Here is a 15244-nt window from a genome sequence, read left to right as displayed (position 1 = left end):
TCACCTCAACATAAACTAAAAAAATAAAGGAAAGTGTTGGCATTATAACAGACAAGGAGAGATTGTTGGCATTTCAATAAGGATATTGAGAAGGTTGTTGATGAATATGGATATAACTGATTAAGGATGTTTACTGTCTTAATATTATTATTTGTCATTGATGTCAAGAAATTGATTTTCTAATTCAGTATGATGTTTCCATATCTTAAGAAGTATGATTTGATGAGTACAAAGATGTCGATAAGAGACACAAACAGAATATGATGAATAAGGGGAGGAATAAGTTATTCAATGGGAAACTATTACTAAGTTAGACATTGATGAGATCATGATGTTTAGATTGTTTTGATATCCTACATATGTTATTGAATGTAAGGTTAATACTATACTATGTTACCGAGCAAAGAACCTAGTCGGTAAACCCTAAGATTATCGCTATCGGTTAATGAAGGCAGAAGGTCTACCGAGTGAAGTTTAGTATTTACCGAGTTGCAACCGAGTGATAACAGAATGCATTGAATGAATAAAAACATTATTTAATGAAGGAAGCTGATGAGCTGGAATTGATTAAATGATTGGTATGTCATGTATGAAGTTTGTTAAAGAATCTATGGTAAAGGAAAATCAGCAGGAAGATCTATAGCTCAGATTGAACTACAATACCCTAGCACAAGTTCCAATAAATGTATGCAAGTTCCAAGGTGGGGTAAAACATTTTCAGATTGAAGGATACATTGAACCTGGTCAAAGTTTGAAGATTTGATGGCTATGATTGATCATGGGAAATCTGATCAAGGAGATTAAGCGGTTGGTGAATTGTTTATAAATAAGGAACTATTGATAAACAATATATGTGGGCAAGTGTATGCACGAGGATGCTACATAGTGATTACCGAGCACAGAAGCTTGAAGACCTATTTTGAATAACAAAGTATAGAGCCCAGTAGATGGACAAGATAAGTCCTATTGTATTGAGCAAATAAGAATCTTCTTTAGCATTTTTAGATGTGAAGTTGCAGATAGATTTTTATTACTGTTATTTTGTGAAGTGACAGAAAACCTCTTAACTGAGTGGACTTAACAATCTTATTTGTAAAACCCTCTAGCAAGGTGACATTCTGATTGAGTGTTTGAAATCCTTTAACAAGGTCACTTCTAACAAGGTGAAGATCCTAATAGATCTGAGGGAAAACCCTTAACCGAGTCACATCTAGCAATGTGTTTGTAATCTATAATAGGATTTTCTTTTAACTGAGCATACTCTAGAAGAGTATATTTCTTAGTGGGTCTGAAATCCCACAGTGGTTTTTCCCTATTTGGGTTTCCACATTAAATCTAGTGTTATGAGTGTTATGATATTTATATGCTTTTGATTTTGCATGTTTAGCAGTTTTGGTTATATTGCTGAATTATATGTTACCGAGGTTGAATGTGTTGTTTTTATGGAAGATTAAGTTTGTATGATTCACCCCCCCCCCTGTCATCTTATTAGCTTGGCATCTGTACTTAACATTAAGAATCAGAACTATAAATTAGTATCAGAGCTTTGGACTCTGGAAGAAAAAGTTTAAAGGTACTTGAGGAAAAGATCCAAAGATGTATAAGAGGGATGCACCGAAGTTGGACAAGTCAAGTTTCTCTACATGGCAGAAAAGGATGAAGCTGCACCTATTAGGAGTTGGAGAATATGTTGTATATTATCTGGAGAATGATTTCATTACACCAAGCACCTATCTATTGACATTGGAAGAGATAAAAGCAAAGCAAGAACATATCCAAGTAATGATTGAAATGACATCTGCATTGACTGACTCAGAGTTTAATGACCTAGAAGGCTGCAATGATGCAAAGGCAATGTGGGACAAGCTCATATCTGTGTATGGTGGTGATGAACATGTTCAAAGAGCAAAAGTGGACAATCTAAAAGGGCAACTTGAATCTATGAGGATGAATGAAGGTGAGAACATAACCAAGTATAGTACAAGACTAAAGGAGAAGGTGGAACTATTGAAGAAAAGGATATAATAAATAAGTTGTTAAGAACCCTTCTACCAGCTTATGCAATCCGAGTCTCTGCAATCAATGAATTGAGGTCTATACCCAATATGCCAGTTTCTTTAGATGCTACTATTGGTAAGCTACATGCATTTGAGTTAAGTAACTTTGATAACATTGGGTCATCGGTAAATAAAGTTGAATCTGCATTTAGTTCTTTTCATATTGGTGAATCTGATGATTACAATGATAGAATGAGTAAGTACAATAAAGGGGATCACAGTGAAGCAAGTGAAAGATTTTGCAAGAACATGAAAGAAGTACACAAAATGTATGAGGAAATCAGAAAGCAAGAAGAGTTTGAAGCACTATTAGCTAGAAGGTTACCGAGAGGCAAAGGTAAGTATAAAGGAAAACTACCTTTGAAACATTTCGATTGTGATAAGATAGGACATATGGCTTCTAACTATCCTGACAAAGAATCTACTAAAAAGAGATATTACCGAGATGACAGATAGAAAGATAATCATTACAGAGGACACTGAGACTTCAAAAGAAGAGATAGAAAGTCATGCTTAATAGTCGATGAGGAATCCAATGATGATAAATCAGATGAAACTGATACAGAGGAAGTAGTTTATGTGGCTATCAAAGATGGATCAGATGAAGAAAAGTATGAAGAAAAAGCCCTAATATCTCACATAAATACTAATGATTCTTGGATCATAGATAGTGGATGCTCACATCACATGACAGGTGATAAACACAAGTTTGTTATGTTAGAAGATTATGATGGAGGCTATGTAAGATTTGGTAATGATGCACCATGTCCGATAAAAGGTAAAGGATCTATAACACTTCTTGACAATGCTAAATGTAATGATCTTTATTGGGTTGAAGGTTTGAAATACAATTTGTTGAGTGTAGCACAACTAAACAATACAGGTTACCGAATAGAATTTCAGAAAGAAATTGTCAAAGTTCATGACAAGCATGGAAAGTTAGCTGCTACTGGGACACAAACAAAAGATAACAAATTTCACGTTGACTCAACTTGAAACAAGTGTTTGTATGAAAAGATAGATAATACCTGGTTATGGCATAAAAGGTTTTGTCATGTAAATTTTGATAATCTGATCAAAATAAGCAAGAAGCACCGAGTAAGAAGTCTACCGAGTTTGGAAAAAACTAAGAATGTTATATGTCGAGGATGCTAGATGGGTAAGATGACAAGATCAAGCTTTACAAGTAAGTCCTACACTTCTAAGGGAATTGTAGATCTTGTGCACACTGATCTTTGTGGTCCTATGAAAGTTCACAGTTATTATGGTGATAAATATTTCATATTATTTGTGGATGATTACTCAAGGATGATGTCAATTATGTTTTTAAAAGAAAAATTAGAAGCTTTTCAAATATTTAAATGGTACAAGGCAAGAGTTGAAAATGAAACAAAAAGACAACTGAAATGTCTTAGATCAGATAGAGGAGGAGAGTTCACATCTAATGAGTTCAACTTATTCTGCAATGATCATGGTATAAAAAGACAAGTCTCTGCACTGAGAACTCCACATCAAAATGGAATAGCTGAGAGAAAAAATAGATCTATTGTGGATTGTGCCAGAACCCTGATGATTGAAAAGAAAGTGCCACAAATATTTTGGAGAGAAGCAATAAGCATAGCAGTTTACACCCTAAAGTAAGTACAACTGAAGAAAGGAACTTTGAAGACACCATATGAGATCTAGTATGATAAGAAACCTAATGTAAGTTATTTCAAAATCTTTGGAAGTAGATGCTATGTACACAAGGATTATAGAAATGGCAAGTTTGATCAGAAAAGTGAAGAAGGAACATTTCTTGTTTATTCTTCTTGAAGTAAAGCATTTAAATGTCTGATCAAATCATCTAACAAAATAGTAGAAAGTGCAAATGTGAAAATTGATGAATTTGCAGAAAGAAATGATGAAGGAAACTCCAAAGAACCAGAAGATTATGATGAATTTGTCTATGTTCAACCGACAAGTCCTACCGAGAAAACTGCAGAAGAAAATGAAGAGAATATCCAGTTACCAAGTGATGAAGAAGATCATACAGAGCCTACCGAGCCTATATTAGCCAAGTATGTTAGAAGACATCATGCATCAAGTCAGATTATAGGAGATAAAGATGATCTAGTGATGACAAGGAACAAACTAAGACATAACACATGTCTGATATCTGAATTTGAACCGAGAATAGTGAAAGAGGAATTTAACAGTGAATATTGGATAAATGCTATGATAGAAGAGATTGATCAAATCAAGAAGAATGACACATGGACACTGGTCCCAAGACTGAAGGACAAAAATGTAATTGGTACAAAGTGGATTTTCAGAAACAAGCTAAATGAAAAAGGTGAGGTCATTTGAAATAAAGCAAGACTAGTTTGCAAAGGTTATGCCCAAGAAGAAGGAATTGATTATGGTGAGACTTTTGCACCTCTGGAAAGACTTGAAAGAGTAAGAACATTGTTGGCATATGCTGCTTACAATAATTTCAAGGTATATCAAATGGATGTCAAATCTGCATTTCTGAATGGTATATTAGAAGAAGTTTTTATTGAACAACCTGAAGGATTTGTTGAAGACAAGAATAAAGATCAGGTATGTAAATTGAACAAAGCTTTATATGGTCTGAAACAAGCACCTAGAGCATGGTATGAAAGATTGCACTCTTATTTAATCAAGATTTTTTTTATAAGAACAAGTGAAAATAGTAACATGTACATGAAGAATGATGAAAATGGAATACTAATCTAAGTCATATTTGTTGATGATATTATCTTTTGTGGAAATGACTCTCTATGCAAGAACTTTGGAAATGAAATGAGAAAAGAATTTGAGATGTCATTAATCGGTAAGATAAAGTATTTTATAGGTTTACAAATACTGCAAATGAAAAATGAGATTTTTATTACCCAATCCAAGTACATAAAGGAAATCTTGAAGAAATTTGGAATGGAGGATTCAAAACTAGTAAGTACTCCTATGACTACCAACTATAAATTATCAAAGAATGATGAATTTGCATCTGTTGATGAGACACTTTACCAATCCATGATTGGAAAGATACAATATGTTGTTCACAACAAACCAAATATAGCACATGCAGTAGGCATAGTTGCAAGATTCTCTACAGATCCCAGGGAAACACACATGACAACAATCAAGAGAATTTTTAGATACTTGAAAGGCACTAAAGATTATGGCTTAGTATATCAAAAAAGAAATGACTTTGATATAAAAGTTTATATTGATGCTGATTGGGCAGGCAACATTGATGACAGAAAAAGCACAAGTGGAGGAGCTTTCTTTTTAGGAGAAAGACTAGTGAGTTGGCTTAGCAAGAAACAAGGATGTGTTTCATAGTCAACAACAGAAGCTGAATATGTTGCTACAGCATTGAATTGTACCAACATAGCATGGATCAAACAACTGTTGGAAGGTATAAATAAGAAAGTTACCGAGACAATAACTATATTCTGTGACAATACTAGTACCATTAACATTTCAAAGAATCCTGTTATGCACTCTAAGACAAAGCACATCTCTATCAAATATGATTATCTTAGAGAAGAAGCTCAAGAGAAGAAAGTGGTGTTGGAATATGTTAGCACAAAGCAACAAATAGCAGATATCTTCACCAAACCACTACCAAGGGAAACTTTTGATTATATCAGAAGTAAGTTAGGGGTCCTACCCCTATCTTCTACTCACTGACCGATTTTGGTGAAAGCATCAATTCGATGAATCTACAGAATATTATGTGTGGATTGATGCTGATTTACACACTTTAGGATGTTTTCTAAAGGTGTGCAGGAAACAATATAGGGAATAGGAATTGAAGACAAAATGCTCTGACTGAGACTAAGTTGACACACAACAATAGGAAATCACTTCATACAGGAAGAAATTATCTTTTAGTTCTTTACTTTTTGGCATTGTTGTCAAAGGGGGAGATGACTGAAGAAAAGAGGAGAAGACTAATGTATGGGGGAGAAGACTGATGATAGAGGAAAAGCATTTCAGAATCTCACAACAATCCGAATCGAATAGGTCAAATCAATTGGTTCTGCCATCAATGCCAAAGGGGGAGATTGTTAGCATTATAACAAACAAGGAGAGATTGTTGGCATTTCAATAAGGATATTGAGAAGGTTGTTGATGAATATGGATATAATTGATTAAGGATGTTTACTGTCTTAATATTATTATTTGTCATTGATGTCACGAAATTGATTTTCTAATTCAGTATGATGTTGCCATATCTTAAGAAGTATGATTTGATGAGTATAAAGATGTTGGTAAAAGACACATAAAGAATATGATGAATAAGGGGAGGAATAAGTTATTCAATGGGCAACTATTACCGAGTTAGTCAATGATGAGATCATGATGTTTAGATTGTTTTGATATCCTACATATGTTATTGAATGTAAGGTTAATGCTATACTATGTTACCGAGCAAAGAACCTAGTTGGTAAACCCTAAGGAACCTAGTTGGTAAACCTTAAGGTTATCGCTATAGGTTAATGAAGGCAGAATGTCTACCGAGTTGCAACCGAGTACTAACAGAATGCATTGAATGAATAAAAGGATTATTTAAAGAAGGAAGCTAATGAGCGGGAATTGATTAAATGATTGGTATGGCATGCATGAAGTTTGTTAAAGAATCTATGGTAAAGGAAAATCGGCAGGAAGATCTACAGCTCAGATTGAACTGCAATACCCTAGCACAAGTTCCAAGAAATGTATGCAAGTTCCAAGGCGGGGTAAAATGTTTTTAGATCAAATGATACATTGAACCTGGTCAAAGTTTGAAGATCTGATGGCTATGATTGATCATGGGAAATGTAATCAAGGAGATTAAGTGGTTGGTGAATTATTTATAAATAAGAAACGGTTGATAAGAAATGTATGTGGGCAAGTGTATGCACAGGGATGTTACATAGTGATTACCGAGCACATAAGCTTGAAGACCTATTTTGAATAATAGACTATAGAGCCCAGAAGATGGACAAGATAAGTCCTATTGTATTGAGCAAATAAGAATCTGCTTTAGCATTTTTAGATATGAAGTTGTAGATAGATTTTTATTACTGTTATTTTGTGAAGTGACAAAAAATCTCTTAACCGAGTGGACTTAATAGTCTTATTTGTAAAACCCTCTTGCAAGGTGACATTCTAATTGAGTGTTTGAAATCCTTTAACAAGGTCACTTCTAACAAGGTGAAGATCCTAACAGATCTGAGGGAAATCCCTTAACCGGGTCACATCTAGCAATGTGTTTGTAATCTTTAACAGGATTTGCTTTTAACTAAGCATACTCTAGAAGAGTATATTTCTTAGTGGGTCTGAAATCCCACAGTGGTTTTTCCCTATTTGGGTTTCCACGTTAAATTTGGTGTTATGAGTGTTATGATGTTTATATGCTTTTGAGTTTGGATGTTTAGCAGTTTTTGGTTATATTGTTGAATTATATGTTACTGAGGTTGAATCTGTTGTTTTTATGGAAGATTAAGTTTGTATGATTCACCCCCCTTCTCATCTTATTAGCTTAGCATTTGTACTTAACATTAAGTATCTGAACTATTAGAAAGCTTATGCTCATTTCAGTATTGATCCTCAAGAGATGCAGAAAGAGAAACTACAACTGATACCAGTGCCTTATCCAAGCTACAAAGTCATCTAAATTAAACAAGGATTTCACAATTAAACATCTCCATACATCTCATTACTTCGGCTTCTATCAACCCCATACATGTATGACATATATAAGAGTCCTCCCTTGTTAGACTAAACAGTGTTCATTAAATTCTAAGTCTCCCACAAAATAACCTACTGACAGAGATATTTCATGCGTATTTAATTCCCCTCCTAAAAAGAAAAGCAAAGAAACATATCTATGAAGACTGCATTACAATCCATGTTCAATTGAATAACCCTAGATTACTCAAATGAAACCACTAAATTATTGAAAGCACACCAAAAGACAACACAAATTCTAGGCTTGAAAGTTTATGGTCTGTATATTGATATTCATTTTGAAAAATCTTACAAAACTCAAAATATTCTCTGTAAACTTAGAAAAACCCAGATAGATTTCTGTAGAGTTTCTTTACAAATTCCTGTGATCCCTTTCTAACTAGTCCTGGTATCCATTTATAATAGTATGGATGCATACAAGCTTTGGACCTTTTCAAAAAAGTTTGTTACAACAATCTTCTTGTTTCAACAAGAATTTACAAATCTTTTCCATTTTCTAATGGACCCCTTTCATTGGTTATCATCCTGCAACTTCTTCTTGAACTTTTGCATCCAACACCACATACTTTCTTCTCCATTCTTGGTACGCATCATCAGTAGGCCATGAGAAGTTAATAACTTTCCCTCTTGTTTTGGCCAATCTCTTCCAAGAGTTTCTCATTTTATTGACCTTAGAGTTTAGAAAGCCATAGTGTGATTTTATTTTCTCTATCTCCTCAATTGTTCTGACAAATAGGGAAGTATCATCTATGTTAATGATTCCCTTTATCCTTAATGATAGGTTGGCCCCTAATTCATTAAGCCATGCTTGTTTGTCCTTCAATTGAGCTGGAATAGAAAAACCCCTAGGAAATAATTCAAATTTCTGCTTAGTGTATTCCTTTTTATACAAATTGATCTTCCTCTCTACATTATCTATTCCTTCTGCCAATTTTGTCAATTCCTTTGTTATGTCATAGGTGGACTTTATAATGGGGTCAGCACTTGCCTCATCATAGGATACACATATAAGTCCTAGGTCCACCTCCTTAGGCATCTACTTGTCCAAAATGGGCATTAGAATAGCCCTATCTCCATTGAGCTCATTCCACATATCCAAAACTTTACTCATGTTGTTATACACTAATGAGGATCCTATGGTGTCAGCAAAACTCAAAATTGTGGCCCTCACTCTCTCTTCATAGTTATTTGCAAACAGGCTTTGAGCCTATTTTATCTTTTTCAACTCCTGTTGAGTGATCTCAATTGACTGGGAACCAATAGCTGTAGCAGAAGGTGGGAATTCAATGATAGGGCTAGTAGATGGAGGTTGTGCAAGAGAAGAAGCAATCATTAAAGTTAAGGATTGACCTTGATGGTATTATCCTGCCAATTGGCTTTTCAATTTAGCAATAATGCTATCTCGGCTCACTACCTCTCCTTTGGCATCATTGTAAGCTTTTAAGACAGTCTCTAACTTAGCTTGGAGAGTTTCCCTTTCAATTGCTTCTTTCTCTACCACCACAACATTAAATTTTGTAGTTTCCAAGATTGTGCTAGCAGCCTCCACTACTCCAGTATTGTGTACCCTGTTTACTATCATACCTCTAAGGTAGCTAGACTCTAGGGCATCCTTTCTCTTTTTATTTTCATCTCTTTTCAGAGACCACATGACTAGGGTAGCATCATCCTTGCTGAAGGTTACTCCTTCCATAGGCTTGGTCTCTTTCTTGACTACCTCTAAAACCAAGGCATCTATTATATCCTCTTCAGAAAAGCCTTTGCTACCAGTTCCCTTCGTTGCTTAGGAGTGATGGTCTTAAATTCAGTGACCATTTCTTTTTTTATTTCCTCGTCCACCATGGCTGCATCCTTGTGGGGCTGGTCATTCTTCCTCTTCTCACATCTGGCATTGAACTTATCAATATTCTGCTTCCACACAAATTGCATGAAAGCTCCTAAGGTAATAAAGTTGCTATCAACTAAGAATTCTTCATTGGCCTGTTTAATAGCAGGATCCAGTTCCTAGCCTTTGAGCTCATTGGTGCTTATGTCCATCTCAATATCCTCTGGCTCCTTAGGCATTCCATATTCTACTTCATCATATGTATAGGTGATCTTCCTGAGACTCCCTAACTACAACAATTGTTCAACTAGTACCTTCTCATCTCCTATATGAATGGGGGATTGAGATGGGGAATACAGGGGCTCATTAGTTTGCACTTCCTTTCCCACCCTTTGCTTCTTTGGGGAGTCCTGAATGTCAATGACATCTTGTATTTTCCTCTTCCCTCTTGAAGTAGAAGGCTCCCCTATTGTTGGCACCAACACACTATACTTGGATTTTCTATGTAGCACATAATCACCATGAGGGATTGCTTTAGCAGATGCACACCTAGCTAGAACTAGTCTTGCCTTCTCAGGGTTGTTTTTAATCACTTCTTCCCTCTTCTCTTTTAGTGTTTGCATTACATCCTCAAAGAAAATAATTAGGAATTTAGCCTTTTCCTCAAAGGGGTGAAAACTGGATAAAGGGTCATAGCTACTGTCAAATTGGTGTACAAAATCAAGAGCCTTTTTGTAGGCCACCCATTTCTCTTTCCTCAGCTCTCGCTCATCCAAATCAAACTCATTTCTGATGAGGTCTTTAGGGAATTGGAATTGGTGAGGTCTTCCTTTGCATACTGCACTTTTCCTAAACATACCATTAAAGAAGTCTTTAGGGTCAGAAAACCTTGACACTGTAGTGGACAAATTGTATGGTTGAAAGAATTCCTCAAAGCACTTCCATCCACCCTTAGTAATTACAAACTGATGTGCTATTGTTACTGTTGGGAAAATGGTCCCTTTTCCTCTATTGGATAGCTCCGCCTCTTGCACACCACCAATCTACCTGAGGACATCTACAATTCCTATTTTCAGTTGGACCTCATAAGGGAACAAAAATGGAGTGCCTTTGAAACCAAACACTCTAAAAACTATGGAAACAGGGTACAAGTATATGTCACCGCAATTGTGGACAATTTTAATTTTGTCAGCGAACTTCTTAGGCCTAAGAAACTCCAAAAGAGCTTTAGGGACCCTTGGATTCTCTAAGCATAAAAGAATTTTGATTTTGGATGCAAAGCACTTATCAAACTTTACATAGCTGGCATCCTCCCTGTCCCATGACAACATTGTGCTCCATAATTGAACTAGCATTTTCTCCCCATCCTTTTCCTTCACTAAATTTATTTCATTGGCAAAGTAGTCACCACCCTTGAATAGAAATAGATGCATGAGGAGGGAGTACCATCCAAAAGGCCTATCCACCTTACCATTCTTTATCCCTATCAAGCCTTCATGAATTGCATCAGTAATGTAGGGGGCATAATCAAATGTTACTGCCAGTTAAGGATTTAAAATGTGTGCTATCATTAACATGTAATGAGTTGGCATGTTCACTTCAGCATCCTCTCCAAAAATCTGGAAGAGTGACCAGTATAATCCTTTGACTCTAAGAGTGAACCAATTTAGGGAGAAAGGCTCCATGGTAGTAGGTCCTAAAACAGTCAATCCACCTATTTTGACAAAAAATTCTTTAAGAGGCCCATTTCTAAGATGATTCCTCTGTGCACTGTAGACTTGAGCAAACGATTCAAAATTAATGGGCTACAAATAATTGGACACCTCACTAAGCCCAAATGCATTTCTGAATTCATCATCATTGACTTCAATGAGGGTTTTTCCATTTATATCCCTAAGACTTTTGGTGAGAGGGTCATAATTGTGTTCAATCTAAGTTAGGAGATCCAAATCCATGAAAACTCCAGGGACAACCAATTTACCTACATCTAGCTCCCAAATACTATTCATCAGGGCAAGGGAGTGTCTCATACCAAAACCAACCTTGAATAAACCTAAACTAGACAACCCTATCTGTGGATCTCTTAGCCAATTACCCTTGTCATACAATCCTTCTCCTATTCTAAAATGAGGAGCCTTGAGCACTAATTCCTTAACTTTAGATGCTACATTTGTGGACATGGACAATTGTTCCATGAAGTCATCACAAATTGCTCTCTCCTAGTAAATAACCTTCCATGTGAAGTCTCTTCTAGGTGCCATCTCAATGATTACAAGTATTTCAATTACTAGTCAAAGCAATTCTTTAACAGAACAAAACCACAGTTCATCAATTTTTAGGTAACTGGTAAGCAACACACAAGATAACCTATTTTTGGCCTAAAGAGCTCTGCTCTACACCATCTTTTCTACAAAGACTCTTCAAAATAATACCAACATTCAATTGATGTGAGAGTATATATGACAATCGGGCTCTTAACTGTGACATTAACACCACATGCTTCAGCCATCACCTCATAATTGAATTCACGAATGAATTCAAAAATTTAGCTCCAATGGATCATAAAATGTCTGAGTGTTTCTATCACTTTGTTGTTTCACCATTTCACAAAGTGTAAAATCTATGCATCTTCATCAAGCGAAACCGTGCGAGCCGTCCAATCAAAAAGAACTTGATCGGTCTTTATCTATTCTTGTGACTAACGGTTTACCCCACTAACCACACACCAAGCATTTAAGGCTAACGATTTTTGCCATTTCACAAATGGTAATTACCCTGCATCTTTGGTCTATGAAATGGTGCCCACCATTAGATCCTCCTTGAGATACCCACCTTTTAACAAATCTAACCTAGGAAGTGGGCCCTTTGACTCAACACCATGCAACCTAGCAATCGAATGGGAAAGAAAACAGACATGTCAATCACCTATTTGCCAAAAAACTTCCACGGGATCCACTTCGGGACTGCCACGTGCATCTAACAGGTTGCCTTTTCATCTACAGTCTGATCCATCTATTCTGCCACGACATTGACCAATTGGCTACCATGTAATTTCGCTATTTTGTGAAGGTTAACTCTCAGTCACCTTAGGGCTGCGAAATAGCATAGACTGTTCGATCAAAAGGAACTTGATCAGCCTTTACCTTCAATCTTTACTACCTCATGGGTCAAGTTTCCTTTTTTCCATTTCGCAAAGCCTAAAACCCGTGCACCTATGTCTTGCGAAATAGTGCGAGCCATCTGATCAAAAGGAACTTGATCGATCTTTACCTTATTTTAAAACCTGAGTGTCAGACCCACTTCCGCCTTTCGCCATTTCATGAATGGTAACTCACAGGCATGTTTGAATCATGAATTCATGCACGTCATTAGATTAAAAAGAACCTGCGTGATGGTTAAGGAGTCCAATTAAAAATTAAAAACCTTAGGAAAGGCTTAGAGAAAATAAAGCGCTGCTAGACCCGCCTAGGGAGAAATACAAGGGGGGGGACATTTTCATGGTCAAGCGACCCTTCTGCTTAAGTGGTAAAGGTAACGCGTGAATAGAACACAAGGAGTTTTCAAAAAACATGAAGGGTTAAAAACAAAAAACCTTAAACCCTCCTCTAGACCAAGAACACAGAAGCAACAAGGCCACAATCCAACTTGATTTTTTAAGTCTTTTAGCCAATCATGGAGCAAGATCATCCATTTTTAAATAGTGATAACAGTGGCTCTGACTGGGGATGGTTGATCGGAAGATCAACACAAGAATTCAGAAACTCTCTAGAGAAACAAACCAATAACAAGCCTAAAACCAACAACAAGACTGATTGTTGAAAACATCACTCTACTTAATAAGGATGAAATCAGGGATGAAGTTGTCAGGTACTTCAATCAGCTCCTCACAAGTAACAAGGACATTGATCAGACCCACCAACTCAATTTGGTTAATATCATTCCTAAGATCATTAACCCTATTCAGAATAAGGCCCTTTCTGCTATCCCATCTGCTGGAGAAATTTAAAAAGTTGTCTTTTCATTTCAAGGGGATAAAGCTCCAGATCCTGACGGTTTCCCTATGTTTTTCTTCCAAGAATTCTGGCATATTGTGGGGGAATACATGGTTAATGCGGTCAAAGAATTCTTTGGATCTAGAAGAATCCTTAAGGAACTCAACTCCACATTTATAGCCCTAATCCCCAAAGTTGTTGGGGTGGACTCTATGGAAAATTTTAGGCCAATTAGCCTATGTAACTCTTTCTACAAAATCATATCCAAAGTTCTAACCACTAGAATTTTGGCAGTGCTTCCCTTCATCATCTCTAAGGAGCAGAAAGGTTTTGTTTCTGGCAGGCAGATTCTGGACTCTATTATTCTTGTTCATGAGAACATTCATTCCCTCAGTGTTGCTAAAAAAGAAGGCTTCTTGATAAAGTTGGATTTGGTGAAGGCTTATGATGGAGTGGAGTGGAATGTTCTTTTCAAAATCATGGAGGCATTTGGTTTTGATGAAAAGGTAACCAAAATAATCAGAGAGTTGATCACAACTCCTATGTTCTCTATTCTGATTAATGGATCTCCTACCAAATTTTTTAAAACTTCAAGGGGGCTCAGCCAAGGAGATCTCATATCTCCTATCCTTTTCACCATTTTGGCTAAAAGTATGAGTAGATTGATTCACAATTTAAAACGGAGCAAAACTATCAAAGGTCTTCAACCCTCCTCTGCCAATGTTTTTTGCTCTCATTAACAATTTGTTGATGATACTATCCCCATGGGATATTCTTCTGTTAAGGAGGTTGATGCCTTCAAAACTGCTCTTAACTCCTATGCTTTGGCTACTGGTCAGCAAGTCAATTGGGACAAATCGGCTATTTACTTCCTGAATACTCTAGTCATAAGACAACATAAAATTGCTAAAATTATTGGGTGCAAAGTGGATATGCTCCCTTCCACCTATCTGGGTCTTCCCTTGGGTTTAGCTCCCCCAAATTCCTTCTGGAATATGCTTATTGATAAATTCAATAAAAGACTTGTTGGATGGAAAGGTTCAATTTTATCTCAAGTTGGGAAATTGCAGCTCCTTCAAGCTACTCTTCAAAATCTCCCTATTTATGCCCTCAGCCTATTAGGTATCCCGCTAAATTTGCTAAAGCAATGGAAAGAATCCATAAGAGATTTTTATGGTCAGGAGTGGAAGAAAAAAAAAGAATACCCTTGGTTGCTTGGGACAAAGTTTGTAGACCAAAGAACAAAGGGGGGTTGGGGATTAAAGCTCTAAAAACCTTTAACAAAGCTCTTCTTGCTAAAAAATTATGGAGAGCCTATGATACTAAGAAAGATTGGAATCAAATTTGGTTTGACAAATACATTCAGAATCAGCCTATCCAAAGGGTCCTTAATTCTGAAGACATCCTTATTGGATCCTTCATCTGGAATAGCATAACTAAATCCATAAAAGTGGCAAAAGCTGGGGCTGGATGGGTCCTTAGAAAAGGTGACAAAATAAGGTTTTGGGAAGACCCCTGGATGAAGAATGAAGCTCTTTATGATCAAGGAAATAGTCAAATTATTGAGGAATGTAAAAGGAGGTTTGGGCTTATGGTGTGTGACTATTGGAAGTAGGACAAGTGGG

This window comes from Cryptomeria japonica, chromosome 1, assembly GCF_030272615.1.
Source record: "Cryptomeria japonica chromosome 1, Sugi_1.0, whole genome shotgun sequence".
NCBI classification, from domain to species: Eukaryota; Viridiplantae; Streptophyta; class Pinopsida; order Cupressales; family Cupressaceae; genus Cryptomeria; species Cryptomeria japonica.
Note: the sequence above shows the minus strand (reverse complement) of the source record.